The sequence below is a fragment of the Hermetia illucens genome, chromosome 4, assembly GCF_905115235.1.
Source record: "Hermetia illucens chromosome 4, iHerIll2.2.curated.20191125, whole genome shotgun sequence".
Classification (NCBI taxonomy): Eukaryota; Metazoa; Arthropoda; class Insecta; order Diptera; family Stratiomyidae; genus Hermetia; species Hermetia illucens.
Genome location: NC_051852.1, coordinates 146,374,576 through 146,395,001, shown reverse-complemented (window position 1 = coordinate 146,395,001; position 20,426 = coordinate 146,374,576).

Genomic DNA, 20,426 nt, shown 5'->3' with positions numbered 1-20,426 from the left:
ATCAATTCATGCATATCCATTTCAAAGTCATCCGGGCGGTCAAAGGGTAGTATAGGCCCCAGGACGAAACGTGGATTATTACCTACGATGGAGCATAAAATCTGGGAAATACCTACTGAACACCAACATCTCTAGTGCCAAACCCTACCTCCACCTCCACGTGCAAGCTGCAGACGGAGAAAGATGAAGGCGGGTCTCCCACGCCTAAAAATGGACAAATTGTACCAACTGGTCCTCCAGGTTGAAGGCTGGGTTGAGCTGACAACCTTACATGGAATACCCAAGTAAGAAAGCCACTGAAGGAGCCTCAGATAGAATGGAATTTACAACTATGAATCCAGTAACGACAACAGAATAACGATTTGCGTATTTTCTTATGGAACGTGCGATCCCTGTACAGAGATGGAGCTGCCAGTCAAAAAATGAAACCTGTTGTTATCGCCTTTGAAAATATGAGCGAACGACTATGCACTCTGCGCTTGCGAGGCAAATTTAGAAATATAAGCCTCATAATCGTTCGCACCCCTACAAAGGAGACTGCAGAGTCGGAGAGGGATACCTTCTACGAGGCAGTTGAGCGGACCCTTGAAGCATGTTCCAAGTATGATATCAAAATCATACTTGGAGCCCGTATTCAGGCGGACTGAGGATTATTCAGTTAGCAGCATCGCACGGAATGGTTGTTGGAAGTACTTGGTTTGCGGGGAAAGCGGTCCATGAACATATGTGGGCCTCTCAAAATGGGAACACTTTCAACCAAATTGACCGAGTGTTGATCGAATGCCGCCATCTCTCAGCCTTGATGAATGAAAGAACATATAGGGAGGCCAATGTATACCCAGACCACTACCTCGTTGGCATACTGCTCGGTGCTGGAATTACAACACCACCTACAATTGCCGCTAACAATGAGGTGAGAGTGAATACTGAAGCCATTCACAGCACAGTCCCCTACAACACCTTTAAGAGGGAAATGGATGCGTCAATAACGGCCGCTAACAGATGCGAGCGGAGAAGCGACTTCACTGATGGAAAAAGGTAGCCGGGAAGAAACAGCAGATCTGCGAACCCAAAAGGAAAGGAACAACCGCACCAGGCGTGGAAGTTTTATCAATTTAACAGCAGGATGAAGCCTTATGCATCTCGATGCTCATCCTGTTGAGGCAAAGAGAGAAATCTGATTCCCGACAGAATAAGCATATTGGAGCGATAGGTTGAGTATTTTGATGCACTGCTCAACAACCAAAATATCGGCGAGTTGGAGGTCCGATCAACTGACAACGACAGACAAATGCTGCCAATACGTATCGAGGAAATTGTCCGTGCAATCCACTGGCTTAAAAACTATATGTTGGAAGGAACCGATGGAATTACAGCCGAATTGGTTAAATGTGGAGGCGACAGACTACACCAAGTGGTTCATCAACTGATGCTCAAGATGTGGGACAGCGAATCAATGCCTGACTACTGGCAACGAGGCATTATCAGTCTCATACTTAAAAAGGGGATATCACGCAGTGCAGCAATTATAGAGGTATCGCGTTGCTGAGTACCATCTATAAGATATTCTTCGCTATCTTGCTAGGTCGGATAGTCCCATACCCCCAGAACATCATTGACCAAAGAGGGCTCACTCCAGGCAAATCAGCAACAGATTAGATTTTGCTTCTGCGATGGAAAAACTGTTGAAATATGAACATCAGTTGCACCCTTTTCTCATCGATTTTAAAGCCGCCTATGACAGCATAGCCAGGATGAAACTGTACACGGCCATGAGAGAATGCGGTATCCCGACGAAATTAATAAGACTGACTAGGTTGGCCCTGGCCAATGTGCAAAGACAGATAAAACCAACAGGATCACTCTCGAAACCATTCAACATTAACAACAGTCTATGACAAGGGGTTGCCCTGCCATGCGTCCTCTTTAACCTGGCCCTGGAGAAAGTGAGCCGTGATGCTAAGGTAAATGCAAGAGGTTCGATCCTCTTTAAGTCCACCCAACTACTGGCCTATGCTGACGATATCGACATCATGGGAAGAACGACCCGAGACATACAAACTGCCTTCATTCAGATCAAGTATGTGGTGCGAGATCTTGGGCTGCACATCAACGATCAATGATCTTGCTAGTCCTCATGTATTCCTTGGAAACTTGGGTTCTTAGCAAGAAAAATTGCAGACTCTTGGCCGCGTTCGAGAGAAGAATCCTCTGAAGAATTTTTGGCCCCTCACGTGAGGATGGTCGATTCCGTAGCCTATATAACAAAGAAATCTATGAGCGATACGATAACCGTCTGGTTTTGGATAAAATCTGGCTCAATAAGTTCCATATGAATGAGGATGATCCAGCCCGGAAAGTCTATAAGGGCAATATCTATGGTATAAAAAGGAGACGAGGCAGACTTAAGCCTGAGATGGAGCGATGGCGTAAATCAGGACGCTAGACAGCTTTGGTGGACCTCGGTGCAAAACCGGAATGTCAGGAGTTCCTTATTAAGGCAGGCCTAGACCAGATAGCGGTTGTTGCGCCGTTGATGATGATGATGACTACTCCCGTTTTTATCCTTGAACCAAAGTCATCAGTCCCAAACGAGCTCCGGCTTAGGTCATAAGCACTGCAATCCATGAGATTTTGAATTCTAGGAATCATTCAACTTTTAAGTGCTATTTTAGGAAACTACCTTCATTGATAATGGTCAATTCGTTATGAAATTCCTCTTTCATTGGCTCAACGATTAAGTTTTCTTGCAACCACTGCGATTTCCTAAACCAAAATTAAAAGACACATATTTTGATATGAAAGACACTTATCGACGTTGTCTTTCTTAACTACAACACTGCAAATCAAAATTATAAAGTTTGATTCAACGGTCAGACAATTGTAGATGCAATGGCTGCGCAGTATTTTGAAAATGTCCGATACTCGTATATCCTATTTCCCTGTTGAACACCATAGCGAGCCGGCATGATTTAATTGCATTTTAATTGATATTCTACGACATACCCGTAGGCATTGAATCGATATCAGTACATGAATAACTGTGGGGCTTGCGTCTCTTGATACAGCACTTTAGCTTGTTCAAATTTACATATATGTATGCGCGAACGCTGGAGTACACGCCGATATGTATGTTCAACAAACCGTGAAGTGGAAATAACTGAAAATCAAAACATTCCCAGCTATAATCCCAATCCCAATAAATATTCCGCTTTAGCTGATCCACCAACAAATCACTCTTTTCGTCAAGCGTCAACCTGTAGCCATTTCTGGTTTGCTCCATGCCATTCCCGCACTACTTGCTGTTTCCACGGAGCCATGCAAGGGTGGTACCTGTTACCCGACGTTGCTACTCCAGCAGAAACATTCCGGCTCCTATGTATTATCGCGTCGGAATATTGCCATAAAATCAACGTTGCGGAAACCACATTTCAGCATAACACCGAAATCTCTGTCGCACCGTACCTGGATATTTTGCTCCTTTGGTTGAGTATTTCCGTTCCGTCTGTATGGCTTTCCTGCTGGCTGCGAGGAAGGACGTGGGGTTGATAATAACTGACTGGAAATTAGTATGGCTTGCATTCAGACGTGAATAATAAATCATTAGCCTGAAGTTTGTTAAAAATTGTAGCGTGCTACCAGCATACGTATCCGCAGGTAGATTGCTTGCAGAAAAGTGAGTTGTATCCTTTCTGTATAAACTCTGAAAACATATGTACAAAGGATTGTCAAGGAGTCTGTAGACCCACATATTTGCAATTAGTCTTTAAGTTGAAGCACTCAGTAATTGCTTTGAATGAGTATAGATGACGATTTACTTGTTCTATGAGTGAATCTTCTCAATTTTGCAATCTTTACTCTTTGAAAGTCTTTTGGATAAAGAACACTGTCTTTTTTAATTGACGAGCAAACAAAATTTCTTTTTTTTTTCTTTGGGACATGAAGGATTCTAAGTCGGTATGTAGGGTATTTCGGAGCCTAGGCATCATATAGTGGCAGCCTCTTGATTTTTTTTAGATATTTCGTGTTGGTAGTTTCTGAGAATGGTCCCGTTAAAGAAATGATCAATTTCGACCCTCGCACGCCCCACTTTTCCAACAAATGTCAAAACGGCTGCGGAAAGTACTAACTATGACTTTTCATTTGATACCCCACATGACTATATTTGGTAAAAAAAAATGTGCACCCCTCTATGTTCACAATTCCTACGTTACCACCAGATTTGGTGTCAATCGCTAATACCGAGAAAAATGCATGTGACAGCCAGACAGACAGTACCGACGGCTTTTCCGAGTGAGCAAACGGGCTCCCGGCCGTCAATATCCCTCGACCGCAGTGCCTTGGTGGTGGAAAATTTTGCCACCGTGGCATCTAATGCTACAAGCGATTTAGATTTCGAGGAGGCGGTGTTCAACCGAAGCACAACTCTGCCAAGAACACCAATTACAAGGGCAAAGATTGATGGACTAAAAATAGATAGCTGACCAAAAAGGCGATTTCGACACCCGTCGGATCTGATCAAGAGGTACTCCAGCAGCAGCAAATTGATCCATTCAGGAGAAGCTTATCAATTTAATGATCCCCTTCAATACCAAAACCGGCAATATAGAAAGCTCATGGGAGTTTAGCAATTAAAAAAGTGTAAGAGTCTGTAAAAGTAGTAATCTGGCCAAGACTCACCAAGAACGGAGCCCTGTCCCAGAAGAATTACCTTTTATGCAGCCTGGGACTGAAATAATTAAGCTGTCCGAATTAATGAAGGTCAAGCACAACGTGCACCAATTACCGCCGTTTTGCCCTGAGGTCCATCAATTCAAGCTGTCTGGGGGCCTACACCATCGCTCCATCTCAGGCAGGGTCTGCCTCGTCTTCTTTTTCTACCACAGATATTGCAATTATAGACTTTTCGGGCTGAATCATCCTCATCCATACGGATTAAGTGAGCCGTCCACCGCAACCTGATGAACCGGATTTTATCCACAACTTGACGGTCGTGGTACCGCTAATAGATTTCGACATTATGTAGTCTACGGAATAGTCCATCTTCAAGTAGGGGGCTAAAAATTCTTCTGAGTATTCTTTTCTTGAACGCGGCCAAGAGTTCCCAACTTTTCTTTTTTTTGCTAAAAACCCAGGTCTTCGAGGAATACATAACGACTGGCAAGATCATTGTTTTGTATAGTAAAAAAAATTGACCTTATGATGAGACGTTTCGTGCAGATTTGGCGGCCTTCATTAATGTGCAGCCCAAGGTCCAGGGTCAGCCTTGTCAGTCTTATCAATTTCGTTGGGATACCGAATTATCTCATGGCCGTGTACAACTTTACCATGGATATGTTATCATAGGTGGCCTTAAAGTCGATGAAAAGATGATACAACTGATGTCCATACTCCAACAGTTTTCCATCACTAGCCGCACAGACAATATCTGATCAGTTGCTGATTTGCCAGTAGTGAAGTCTCTTTGGTATGGGCCGATGATGTTCTGGGTATATGGGACTATCCGCCCAAGCAAGATTGCAGAAAATATCTTATAGATGGTACTCAGCAACGTGAGAACTCTATAATTGTTGCACTGTGTGATATCTCCCTTTTTATGTATGGGACAGATAATGCCTCGTTGCCAGTCGTCAGGCATAAATTCGTTGCCTCACAGCATAAGTTGATGATAGTGTAATTGGTCGCGATTTATGATTTCTAAGCCGATAAATTGCACGGATTGTTTCTTCTTCACTTGGTGGTGTCAGTATTTGACCATCGTCTTCAGTTGACGGGACCTCCAACTCGCCGATGTTCTGGTTGCTGAGTAGTGCATTAAAATACTTACCCCATCGCTCCAATATGCCCATTCTGTCGGAAATCAGATTCCCGTGAGAATGAGCATCGAGGTGAATCAGGCTTCATCCTGCTGACTTGTTAGTAAAACTTACACGCCTAGTTCGGTTGCTCCCTTTACTCTTCGGGTTCACAGACTTGTTGGTTCTCTCAGGCTTCCTTTTTCCGTCTGTGAAGTCGATTCTCCGGTCGACAGAGGTCGTGATAAGTCTCCGCACGTGCCCATTACTCGGTATGCAGCATTCTTACGGTCCGTTACTAGCTTACGTTCATCGTCAAACCAGCCGTTCCGACTTTTTTTTCGACTAGGACCAAGTGTATATGTGCCGTATCAATTATAACGTTCTTCAGGAGATTATGAAGATCATTTGTTGGTGCTTCATGTCCAGGATCTCTGTTGACTGCGGTTATTGCGGCATCCATTTCCCCTTATATGTTTTTCGGAAGGCTGCGCTGTAGATGAATTCAGTATTAGCTCTCACGTGATTGTCAGAGGGGATTCTTGGTGTTGTTGTTCTTCGAGCTCGGAAAACCATGTGAACGAGATAGTGATCCGAGTCTATATTGGCCATCCTATATGTTCTGACATTCATCTAGTCTGAGAGGTGGTGGCGTTCGATCAACACGTGGTCAATTTGTTTAAAAGTGATCCTATCTGGAGATATGCTAATTTTGACATCATACTTGGGACAGGCTTCGAGGGTCCGCTCAACTGTCTGGTAGAAGATATCATTCTCGACTGTGCGATCTCCTCTGTAGGGTTGTGAACGTGAATGAGGCTTATATTTCTAAATTTGCCTCGCAAGGACAGAGTTCTCCATCCTTCTCTGTCTGCACCTTTTCGTTCAGAGAGAGCTCGCAGCAGTCACTACATGGAGATGAGAATAGAGATTGGCAATAGAGTTGTTGGCGTTGGTGGCTACTAATCCAGGTTTCGCCCTGGGATCTACCGTTTGACCAGCAATTCTGATGATTCCTAATTTCAAGACATGGTTAACTCTTATAAGACCATGTTTTTCTTGTTTCACTTTGTCAAACAATCTTCGTTAATAATTCAGTAATCATGAATACCTTCGCAAAACCCATAAACTGTTGCATAAACGGTTGATATTATTGGATAGCGAAGAGCCTCCCAATGAGCAGAACATCATAACGACGACTTCAGGTCAAGGCCTAGAAAGTGGGCATTCCACTTCCACCTGGATAGCCTGGTAATCGTCCTTATCCGAAGTTGAGATTGGCAATCAAACTATACCATTACGATATCAAAATGCCCCCACTGCCTTCTTTAAAGCGCTATTTCTTTTTAAAGGGGTCACATTTTTTCGACGGGGTTGAAGGGCCAGGATCTGGCGCTTTTTTCTAGATACGCTAAAATGCCGCAACTTTGAGGTATCATAACTCTGTAAACAGGAAAGGTCGTAACAATTCTCCAACAGGGCTGGTATAGACATTCTTCTTACATACCCTCCATTTGCCCACTTCCTCCTGAGTTGGGGTTGAAAGTTAAAAATTTGGGATTATGATATAAAAACCCGTTTTCGAGCTCTATGATTTTCAAACAAGGGTTGTTCCGCTCGCCGCCACGAGTTTGCATCCGATTTGACATGGGTGTACCCCTCCCTCTCTCTACAAAGAATCCTCGCCGAGTGAACCGCTTTTATCGATCTCCTTTGCTACTATTGTAGATTAAATGTTTCATGTCTGGAATTCAACCAGCTACCCAAACTCAAACAGGTACAAAGGAATGGAAGTTGATGGTTCCTTATGCGTACATATCTGATATGCATTCACGAAACAGTTGAGTTAGGATACCCTAAACCCATTGTTGTGGACGTACCATTTGCATATAATGCCCTGATCAATCTTGCAACTGTTGTATCTTATCCGTTCTTTTAATTCGGAAAATCTTCCCATTAACATAAATTGAATATGAAAGGCAGTTGCTAAGATTTATGATAATTAAATTTTAAATGCATTATCACGTGGAATATTGATTGAAATCATCCATTGTGTCCGCTCCCAATATTTCTGGTCATCATCAAACTTTACCGCTAAAAGTGAATTGCATTCATATATCTTTATGGCCCTTACGATAAAAAATGAGAGAAATTCTTTCTCTCCCAATGGAGTTTAATTATTTACGGCATTTCTCACAATAATAAATTCAAATCACATAGGCACTGAATTACAGTCGCTGCCATGAATGGATGAATGCACCACATACAATCGCGACAATAAATAAAAAGTAAATGAACGGCCACATAAATGACCACATCAGATATTTATTTAGTTGCGTTTTTTATCTGGCCTGAAAGGCCGAGGAGAGGAATCGATATCTTAATAGAAGTCAGAAAAAATATTAATTGTTCCATTGCGGGCCACGATTTATAGTTCTGCAGTGAATGGTCGAAATGGGAAAAACTATTGATTCCAATACGCCAATAGGTTTTTAATGGAACTTGATGGTGGCTGCATTTATTTAGCTGTTGATATTTTTATTTGATAAGCATTTTAGTTTTATTGATAGTTTCGATTGGATACTTCTATATTTGATTTCAAATGGAAATCATGGTCAAAAGCCACATTTAACAGATCAATTTGGAGAGATTTAATTACTATGCCAGGGCAAAAGTTATCCAGGGTTGTTTGCCAAGTAATTTAGACCAATATGAACGAAAGATACATGTATATTGAATTAATTTTGCATATTTTTCTCTCGAACTTCAAAAGTATTGGGACTTTCTTCCTTCAGATGTGTTGCTTCTGGCTCCTTGGAGAGTAATTCACAAAAAAAATGTATGCTTGTACGATTCGACGCCTGAAGACTTTCCTCCTTAGAACTACATCATATCTCCGGCCTAGCACTGCCTGAAAAAAAATTAAGTCGGTCATCAAGACTGGCAGGAAGTGGTCCTGGTTGGATTATTGTCAGAACGTTGAAAGCACCAGCGAATCTGGGCAGCTCAATAAGACTTTAACCAAGAAGCCCATTCTTTCTTAAACAGTCAGAAAGTTCCTGGAGGGTAACTTCTGGAGCTGCTGGTTTGAACGCACTTCCACGCCAGTGAGGACAGTGAGTCGGAGCCTTGCCTAAAGGGCATGCTGCCTCAGTAGCATCTTCTTCTTCTTTTTCTTCAGTCCTTGTCCCGTTCACAAGCGGGGTCCAATCTTGGCAAGTGAATTCTCGTTAGTACGAATTGCGTGACCATACCATCGAACACGCCTCTCTCGCAACTTTTCCACGATCGGTGCAACCTCATAACGATCGCATATATCCTCATTTCGGACATGTGACGCCACTAGTCCAACGTAGCATCTTCGTTTCCATTACCGCAAGAGGCCGTTCATTGTCTTTTATAGTCGACCAACACTCAGAACCCTCTATGGAGAAAGTAGGGACGACATTACGGTAAATTTTAGATTTGAGACGTTCGTTGATACGTCGATCACAAAGAACACCAGTTGTGGAACGCGACTTTATCCAGGTTGCCTTAATGTGTGAAGCGTTGATCCGAAGTATTTAAATCACTCAGTCCTGGGCAGATCACTGCCGCTGATAGCGATTGTGCCTGTTTCACAACCGATCCGGTCGTCAAAAATTCAGTTTTGTTTAGATTCAATCTGAAACCGTATTGCATGAGGCGATCATTTTATTTTTGGACAAGTTGCTCGTGATCATTTTTGCTATCAGATGCTAGGAAAACATCATCTGCATAAAGCAGTATGTAGGGCGCTGGACATTGGATATCCCGTGTCCATAGCAAGAACAAAGAGGAATGGTGCGAGGGCGTTTCTTTGATGAACACCAACAGAGACACGAAGCGGTTTTGATAAACCCGCCGTACTTCGAACTTTACTTTTCGGAACGTGGTATAGCAATTGAAGCCAGCGCACGAGTTCTTCTGGTACTAAGGTTGTCGTAAAGCAAACCAGATGAGTTCATGTGGCACACGGTCAAACACTTTCCTAAATCCAGAAATGCAATATAAAGAGGACGATGCTTCTCACGGTTTTTCTCCACGAGTAACCGCGCAGGATGTATTGCGCCAGTAATTCCGCAGTTTTTGACAAATCCGGCTTGATTGACTGTTATTTCAACGATTTCCCGAATAGGGTTGTCAAGAATGCGTTGAAAAATCTTCATGGTATGGGAAAGTAACCGAATCGGACGGTAATTTAAACATTCTGTTGGACTACCTTTCTTTATCTATATTGGAACGGTGGTACTTTCTTGTCAGTCAGATGGTTTCTTCCTTCCTGAATAACCCAATTAAAGAATTCTCTTCGCTTTCCAGAACTCAGATGCGATGTCGTCAGGTCCTCTGGCTTTCTCCGACTTCATTCGTTTTATTGCTTCTTCGACTTCAGTTGCGCTGACATAATGGTGAGCTTCATCAGCCGATCATCAAATCGTTCGACTTCTTTAATGGCATCACGGAAACCCTCTGAAATGGCAGTACCAACACCATCTTGACTGTGTGGGCTACCAAAATAGAGAAGTTTGTAGCCATTTTTACCGCGTTCGCATTCAATGTCGCAGCTTTTGGCACCAGACCATCGGGTTTCTTGCAGAGCGCAGATATCAATGCGCTTTTTCCGAAGGGCTCTTGCGAGTTCCTCCGTCTTTCCAGTTAGGGTATCGACATTTAGCGTGCAGACACGTATTTGTATTGTTTGTTCGGACTAACTTAATTACGTCCTGATGCCGTCCATGCGTCAAGATCCCTTGGCCATTTCTCGACAGGACCGGGGCCAGGCCTGCCGCGGCCACTGAGGTGGACGCCCTAGCATTTTTCCGAGGCTTGTGACTCAATCCGATCATCATGTTTATAACGACATGGTATGCATTTTCTTGGTCGGTCTGTTGCGGGACTTGTCACGAAGAGAGATCAGGTAGGATTTAGCATAGTGGAATAACTCCAACTATACTCTATTTATCTCTTTCCCTGATCTCAGCATTTTATTTTTGTTTTGCTAAGGATAGTACAGAGTACATTGCCTCAAACCCTCCTCCATTACCTGGGCTATAAACAGCTTCTGTGCATATAAATCTCCGGGCTCGGATAGCATAACGTCAGTCACGCAACGATTTACCGAAACTGCATCTCTTTCGAATTAGAGCCACAATCTTGGAGGCACGCCACCTTCGTGCCGAAAGCAGCCAGGCATCGCGATTTGTCCGCGAAAGACTTAAGACCAATCAGTCTCAACTGTTTTTTTTTGTCGAAGACCCTAGGACACATCCTGGTTATCCACTTAAGGAGGATTATTGAGAGAGCGGCCTTCTCCTCTCAGCACGCCTACTTCAAAGGGAAGTTAATAGAAACCGCTCATTACGAAGTGAGGCAAACATTCAGTAACGTTATTATCATCAAGGAAGCTCTAACCAAAATAGGATTGCAGGGGTATCTTACGCATCACATAGCATCTGGAAGGTATGACCCGGTATGGTACCATCCCCTCGGTGCTCTGGTTGATAGTGATATACGAAAATGTACCCATACTGGACACAATTGGGATAAAGGTAGTGTGGTATGCCGACGACACGATGATATTGGTAGCTGGGATGTTTCCTTCCGTAATGAGTGGAGAAAGCGTTGTATTCGGAGTAAATCCAACGAAAATCGCAGCTAACGTTATTCACCACCAAGACAAGTGTTCCTTGTGATCATAAATTCTAAGCTAAATTGAAAACGAAGCATAAAAAGGAGGCTGAAGAAGGTCTGTATAGCCCTCTACACCTACCAGAGGAGCTTTGTAAAAAAATGGGGTCTTCGGTCGAAAATCGTTCCCTGGATGTACACAGCAGTGGTTTCTCCCATCTTAACTTAGTAAGATGCAGACATATGGCAGGTGCCACTTTAACCCACAAATACCTTCAATATACTCCGCCACAAACTCCGCGGCAAACTCCATATTAAATATGGTGTAGCGTGTAGTACTGTCAAATTACCGGAATCTGCGGTCATAGACGAAGTACCGCTGGAACTCTGTGTTCTCCTAATGGATTATGCCATACGCAAGCCAAGCTTTACGAGGGTAGAGTTGAAACTAGCGAAGTATTGCAAGATAAGAACACAGAATTCTTTATCAATGGATCAAAGATGGTATGTGGAGGCGGTGCGGTTGTTTTCTCAAATACCAACAGTGTGTCTGGTCTCCCAGGTTTCGCCAGTATATTCTAAGCAACTATTAAGGCTTTGTTTTCAGCGGCGACATCCTCCAGGCCGATGGGGCAGTACAGAAACGCTCTGATCAGTCTGAGCGGCACGCTGAAGGTCACGTTCCTCTGGTTTCTTGGTAATAGGAACAAGGAGGCAAATGAACGAGCTAACGGATTCGCCAGATGAAGCTATTCCCTTGGCGGGTACAGTATATGTCCTTCTGGCGATTGTCAAGAGCGTCTATTCGGACAATTTAGCACCCGAGGGCATCAGATGGCGAAGGCTCACTAGCTGTGCAAAGTCAACGAGGATAGGGCCCGCTTGTTACAAAACCCGATAGCGGGAGCTCCAGTGGCAGACGCATGTAAATAGACACAAGATTGCGGCGGTCTGCACGGGGTGCTGGCCCATAGGGGACCATGCCATCAGGCTCAGAATACTTTACGATTCGCATTGCCGAAGCGACAGAGAAGTGGAGGAAACCCTCAGGGATTTCCTTTGTGATTGTCCAGCTCTAGCTTGAGTCAGGTCATGAACACTAGGTAAACCATGCTTTGGGAACCTCGGAAAGATTTCTGGCTGCAGGGTGGGAGAGCTGCTTTCCATTGTGAATGCTACGGATTGGCTCTGAAGATCTGAGCCGACTGGACTCTGCCCCCTTTGCTTTCCTAATAGTAGCCACGGTCTTAAGAGTATGTGGCATCAAAACGTCGCACCACAGCGCTAATTGGGCTCCTCGGAGAGGACACTGACACTATCTCAGAAGAAGAGCTGAGCCAGGCTTGGCACTCATGGGCACTGTGATTGGAAGGTGAAAGTAAGGAAGTAGAAAGTAGGATAGGTCACTCAATGAAGAGGGAAGATAATTGCGTTGCTGGCCATGCAGTGGAATCCACTCTCATAAGATGGCCGACGAGTGGCTCGCCCCTAGTGCGCAGAATAGTACACAAGGAATGCTTGCATCTCAAGAAATCGTGGGGAAAGTTGGAGGGTATTTCAGGGTAACTGCGAATAATGGCGCCTAGTAGTGGTTGACGTGTTATAACCCACTGAGGGATAAATGACAACCATATGTAAACCGGGTTACTGAATTATTTAGGTTGCTCTGCGGCAACACCTAGTGCTAGAGGAAATCGTATGCTGGGTCAAATTATTCTACCACGATTTGCAAGCTAAATTTCAAAGTGTGGCAGGTGTATCAAAACCGCTTCGGAACGATCTCCTCATACAACACGGTCTGAGGCTGAATCTTACTAAAACAGAATTTTTAATGAATGACCACAATGAAACAAGCACTATCACTGTCAATGACAGTGACCTGTACTTGCGATTTAAAAATTTCGGATCTTCATTATCATCCAATTTATGAAATTGCTCCACATATTAATGCAAGTTGAATGACGTGGCACTCCACAACTGGCGCTCTTTGTGATTGGCACATTAACGATCATCTCAAATGGAACATTCACAACGATTTTGTCTCTCCTGTCGCTCTTTAGGGGAATGAATGTTGGCCGACTGTCAAGGGTAAAGAACGTGGCAAGGAAGAAGAAAATAGTACGTAGGATCAGTGGCGTAATACGCCCTGATCACATCCGAAATGGTAGCATCCGCGGTCGTTATAGGTTTGCGCTGATCGTAGAGAAATCGCTGGAGAAGTGAAGCACATAATTCACGCTGATGAAAATTCACTTGCCAAGATTGGTCTGAACATCGAACTCGATGGGAAACGGGCAAAAGGCCGACAATAACAACGTTGGCTGGATGATGATTTCAGAGCCTGTCGACTGCATCAAGGTCAGGTATATGATAGAGCGAAATGGTATAACCAATCAGGACAAATCGACACCGATTCTAAACGAGATAAAGAAGAAAACGTTGATGCATTAATCAACAAACAAAATATCAGCGAGTCTGAGGTTCCTTGAACTGCAGACGACGGCAAAATGCTGCTACCACCAATATGGAAGAAATAGTCCGCCTTTGGAATAATAAATCCTCATGGTATTAGAGTCAAAATGGTTAATTATATAAACGACCTGACAATTGAAAAGAAGATATTATCTGCCTTATACATAAGGAAGGAGATATCTTTGACTGCAGTAATTATAGAGGTATCACCCGCTGAATACTATGTAGGTTTTTCTTCGGTACCTGGCTCGAGGCTATTCTTATTTGTCAATACCAAAGAAGCTTCACTCCAAGCATTTTGCCTCAGCGTAGTTCCAGCCGCCTTTCTTTGAATTCAAACCCGTCTATAATGCAATAACTAGAATAAATATAATAAAAAATAATACGAACTACGCTGACCCTAACCAATGTGCAAGACCACATAAAAGAAGCAGGATCATTGTCAAGACCTTCTACCATAAAGAATGGTCCAGGAAAATCCATTTTAACCTAGCCTTAGCCACTCTCCACTTCAAGTCCACTATGGCCTATGTTCTTCCCCATGGGCACCATCTTGTTGTGGTGGGGGGGGGGAGCTTGTCGTAGTTTACTACTACTACACTAAGGGTGTCCAAAAACGCATGAAGATGGAAACAAAGGATTGTAACTCTCCAAGTGGATGAAGTCATAGACTTCAAATCCACCCGCGACTCTGAGAAATCAGGTTGTGGCTGGGGCACGGATTTTGGAAGCCTTACCTAATTCATGCTCCCCCACGGAGAAATCTGTAGAAGACAGGCTCTCCACTTCAGTGGAAAACCTACATTCGGTGTAGGCCGGCCTGTCGGTGACACAGTTACCTAACTCTTCTAAATTACGGGGGAGGAAGGTTGGACAGAAGGAAACTTTAGCCGGATAAGGGACTACAGGTTTGCCTGTCAGAAACTTCTCCTCCGCCTGTACCCGGAAAAACGGAAGAAAAGGAAGCTGGTAATGTGGACGCAACTGGTCTAACGCCGGTATGTGAAAACATATCCATGCAGCCTGGCCTCTGTGAACTTGGGATGGCTTTCAACCGACGACAACGGAAGCACTGTGAAAGAAGGTGAAGTTTCTTGGGAATGAGGATGGTTACAAACATAAGAGTGAGTCAAATCAATCTGCAGCATGCCAAAGCTTCTTTCTATCTAGTGGCGGTAAAACTGGCAAAGTTGCAGGACTGCTTTATATATTCTGGTTCAAGAGCCATAGGTTCGCTTTAACAGAATCTGTGGTATTGGATCAGTCAAAGGGACTAGGATCTTCTTCGATGAAAGATCCTCGAGACCGTTCTAATGTCAAAATTGTTAAAGGCAACCATGCTGAAACGATTTTATTCCCAGGATCTTGTTGCGGTCAACTTACAATTCCAGGTTAATGGTAAGCGGAGAAACGTTATAGTTGCCTCTGCTTACTTATCCTATGATTCTTTGTGCTGCACGCAAGAACTAAGGGATCTGGTAGTGGATGCAGAATCAAGTCGCTTGAACTTTCAATAGGTTGTGATGCGCACGCTAAGCATATTTGTTGGGGCAGTAGCAAATGCAATCCTAGATCCTAGATTTTATTAGTTCAGCTGGCCTGATGACCGCGAACGTAGGGTGCCCCCTTACGTTCGTGGGGCCAAGCAGAAGTAAGGTAATTGACCTAACAATCTGCACTTCAAAGTTGTTACAGTTGTTTAGAAACTGCAGAGTGCTAAATGAGGTCTCACTCTCAGATCAGAATTTAGTCTGACTATTGCAGGCGAACAGCCGGTAATACAAAGACGGAATCCTAGGAAAACGAATGGGATGAAGTTTGGTGAACTTCTTGGCGACAAAGTTGAGCTCCCTTGGCGACTAAGGACTCCGCTTAGAGTGCTTTGATGAGGTTTGTCCTATTTCCCGAGGCCAGCGTGGTAAAACGGTTCTATGGTGGAACCGAAAACTGCAGAGACTCAGGAAATCAACCAGACGACTTTTAAATCGCGCTTGCAAAAGCAATAAAGGTGAAGACTGGCCAAACTTTCAGAACTCATAGCGTGAATATAAGAGGCTCGTAAAACGTTCGAAACGAGACTCTTTTTAGAGCATACTGAGGAAGTGGAAGGTGAAAGGCAGACTTCCGGGTTGTGCGAAGTCCTTAATAAGGATGAGTCAACCAATTTGGACTCTCTTAGATGGTACTTACACGAACTCCACAGTTGAGTCTATGCAAACTATCTTGGAAGTACACCACCCGGGAGAGCAGATCTCAGAAGTGGGAAGAAGTGAATTGGCGATTTCTGCAAACCATTCAACACGAAGGTGTTGTAAGGGGTGTTGGGACACTGCGAGAACGGTTGTTACCAATAAAAAGGCGAGGACTGCTATACTATCATTTCACTAGTTCAAATCACCTGACATGAATGGCATCTACCCAGCGATGCTAAAGGAGGGTATAGCGCACTTAGAGCAACTTCTAACAAATATTTTTCGTGGATGCCTTACTTTGTTCTATGTGCCTTCCTCTTGGCTTTTGACTGTGCGTCCGTTCAAAAGCTCTGTGATGCTGCCAGGGAGCATGGTGTTGACGAAACTCTAATAAAGTGGATCTACGCTATGGTAACGCAGAGATTGTTGTGTGCTGAAGTGGGCGTTGATCGCTACTTAACAACGGAAGCGACGAAAGGCTACCCTCAAGGAGGTGTGCTGTCGGCACTTTTGTGGAGTATGTTGATCAACTCACTACTTTGCGAACAGCAAAATCTGCCCATACACGTTCAGGCTTATTCGGATGATGTGGCTTTGCTGGCTGTTGTTCGAGATCTCGGAATGATGTGTAGAAATACACAACGCGCCGTTGATTTGATTGACAGTTGGTGTCTCAGGCATAGACTTTCAGTAAATCCACAGTTTTATTATTTACAAAAAGGGGGAAACTGCATGGTCTTCGCTTTCTAGAGATGAGGTGTACAACCCTTCAACTCTCCGAAGAAGTGAAATATCTGGGAGGGTGTAGAGGTAAAGATGAAACGAGCTCTCACAGCTTCTGGGCTGTGTAGGCGAACCTTTGCCTCCACATGGGGACTTAGGTCTCAGGTAGTAATGTGGATATATTTTGCTATCATTAGACCGATGTTCGCTTATTCATCTACAGCGCGGTGACTTAAGGTATAACAGAAGAGTTTTGGCTGTAAACTAGCCACACTGCAAAGAACTGTGTCTGGCTATCACGGGTGAAATGAGCACCACATCCGACGCAGCTCTAAACGCATTACTCAATTTGCAACCCTTGGATTTGCTTATTCAGAGGACTGCAATGCGAGCAGCTCATAGACTCATTCGATTAAATCTATGGGAAAACAATGGACAGAGCATTGGAAGAGTCATTGGGAGAACTGAATCTAGTTTTCGCAATGCCTTCCGATTCTCAAATTCTCTCCCATACATCGGTTTGGTAGAAGATATGATGATATCTTGAAACAGAGAGAAAACTTAGACAAACCAGAAGAATGCGTGTCACAATATACAGACGTCTTCTGCACCGATAGTTCAAAGACCAAAAATGGCTCTGGAACAGGAGTCTATCTCTCGTATAATAACGATAAGTGGGCTTTTCCTTTGGGACAATACACAACGGTCTTTCCGGCTGAAGTGTATGCGGTCCTAAGGGCGGCAAACTCTATGATTGACCAGCAATTGAAGGACAGACACATTGCAATCTGTGACGATAGTCAAGCTGCATTGATTGCTTTGAGTAGTACTTTGGTCACTTCAAAATCGTTCAATCGTACGGTGGATTTACGCTGGGTACCTGGAAATTGTGGTGTGGAGGGAAATGAAGTCTCGGATGCGTTAGCAAAAGAAGCTTCAACTTTCCCCATGCCCAGACCGGAACCATTAATTGGGGTGTCAGTAGCATTGGCTGATGCCGCTATCAAAGACTGGGAACAAGCTTCCCATAATGACAGGTGGCGAAGCCTTAATACTGCTAGACAGACCAAAGTTTCCTGTCAGAACCAAGCAAATATACTGCAAAGTTTATCCTGTAGAAAAGCAGGAAGACTTGCGGAAGTATTGTGGGCATTCTAACTGGCCACAATTTACTAGCTGGACATATGTTCAGAATAGGAATTCTCCAAGATGATACGTGTCTATCCTATAATGATTAAGCGGAATCCACGGAACATTTTATATGTGAGTGCCCCGCCTATGGACGCATCAGATATCAGGTGCTGATGTGCCCCAACTGCGGCATATAAACGAGTCCGGGATATTCTGTTAGACGGGGGAATCGAGTACAATGGACCACTAAGGGCTCAGAGGCTTTGCCTGTCCTTCACCTGGGATGAATATTTGATATGTGCGAATTGCCTTCATTCATATCGGGTGATTGACGTAAGAAGCATCCGGAAGCGCAGACCCTGGCTGAGATGGAGCGATGACGGCTTAGGCCAAGCCACTAGGCAGCTCCAAGGGATATCAAAATAGTTTATCTCATGGTAAACCTATTGGATGTTTGGAGTTCCTTATTAAGGTAGACCTAGACTAGTTACCAGCTATTGTGCCATTCATGCTATGCTATGTACGCTATTTTTTCTCTCCCCTTTGAAACTAATTCGCAGCCATATCGTTTTTGCGATTAAATAAAAAGGAACGATATCTATTATATCTGTTGCCATTTTCGGTCAGGCTGCTTCCAGAGCATAGGTCAGGCAGCGTCTGATGCGTGATTTAAAAGCTTGCGTAGCCTGTTGGGCAAGCGGGCTTGCTGCCTTGTTGACGTTCAACAATTACCATAAACTGTTATCCTCTTTTCAATTTTACCATCGTGATTGGGATCAAATGCTAGAATTCAAAAATAAAGCGAGAGAAGTCCTACCGTGGAATCAGAAGGACCCCTCAGTTCTCAATGAATATGTTCAAATTTAAAGCTGTAAAGGATTGCGAAGAAAATATCCCACCACGCTGGAATAAGTTCTTTCTTGTGGATTCCTTAAAATTAAATTCTAAAAGAGGTAAACACACCTCCACATTCACTCCAAGTTCTCCTCGAATGAAGGCCATCCAATTCCAGCTTCTGGGTTACAACTATTCCACACATAACTAGATTTAATGAGTCCGCCTCAACATCATTTCTGCAGTGAGGGATCAAAGCAAAATGGTTTTCAACAGCATCCATGAATATTTACATAATGAAGTAAAGTGTTATCGATATAATTTCTTAGCCCTATCTGCGTAATGTGCGCATTCACTTCCTTCAGAGGGAAGAGAGCTACTTAAGTAGCCATAACACCTCCGTCGTAAAGATAAACGTTAAGTGTAAGTGGCCATTAGCGTTTATAACAAGATCGTGAAATTTATTAGATATAAGTTGCTACTTATGCAGATATTTGGCCGAGTATGAAGCACTAGTCCGTGAATAGTCGTAGGGAATGCTGATTTACAACTCGTGTACCGACTGAACGTACTAAATCTTATGGATTATAAGACAAATGGGACATTCACTTCTTTTTGATTAAATAGCATAAACATATTAATTGGCTCTTACTACCGTTCTTAACTCTCATATTATCGCAATAAAATTTTTATTTATAACTTCAGCAAAGTATTGAAATTATGTTAAGATACTTTGCCGAAGCACTTCCTCATTCTTGGGGAGAGACAACATGGCCTCATACAAGGCTTAGGTTCCTGAAATCTTCCCTACATACATAGACGTACCATATACAACATTTGGACTTTAACAACAAGCATTTGCTCGAAAAACGTTATCTTTTACTTTAATCTGATGGTCCCAGATAATCATCAAATTTGGGAATCAAATAAAAGAGCATGGGAGCCATTTAAACGTTCGAATTTCGATATGCAAAATCAATGAGGACTCATTTGGGTGGTGAATACTCGTTGGTAACCTGTACTGTAGTATGGACGTCAATTACATATATAAAACATCTTGTAGTCTTCAAAAAATGAATAACGTAAAACCCTTACTCTCCTCTTTTTAATCCGTATAAAATGTAGGGATATTGAAGCTGTAATCAAATCTTTCCTGGTTTACCGAAAATGTTTTTTATTCAAAGGTTCATACTGCGAAAATTAATTGTCAAATATCTGATAGTCACTTACAGTATAAGGTAAATGCTACCAGGATACAGATAATACCAATGAAATCTACCAGGATTTAAAAAAAGGATGTACTCGTCGACGACTTGGGAACTCGGTAAATTTGAATAAGAATGACACCCAAGAAGCTGCTCAACTACTAGTATTAAAAGAGGGGTTTTAGCAAATTAGCACATCTTTATTTGAAAGGAAGATTATTATAGAAACTTCCAACCCAGATGCAGCTCCGTATCTGGTCGAAATGTACATAGTTGCAGAACAAATAGTAAAAGTGTTACCAAATAACGTAACAAATCCGCCACAAACATATGTATCTTCCAAACTGTCGAATGATGTTGATGTGCTCTTCCCCCACAGTTCCACATCGTGGTCGGCTGACCTCATATATGATAGTAGCACATAGTGA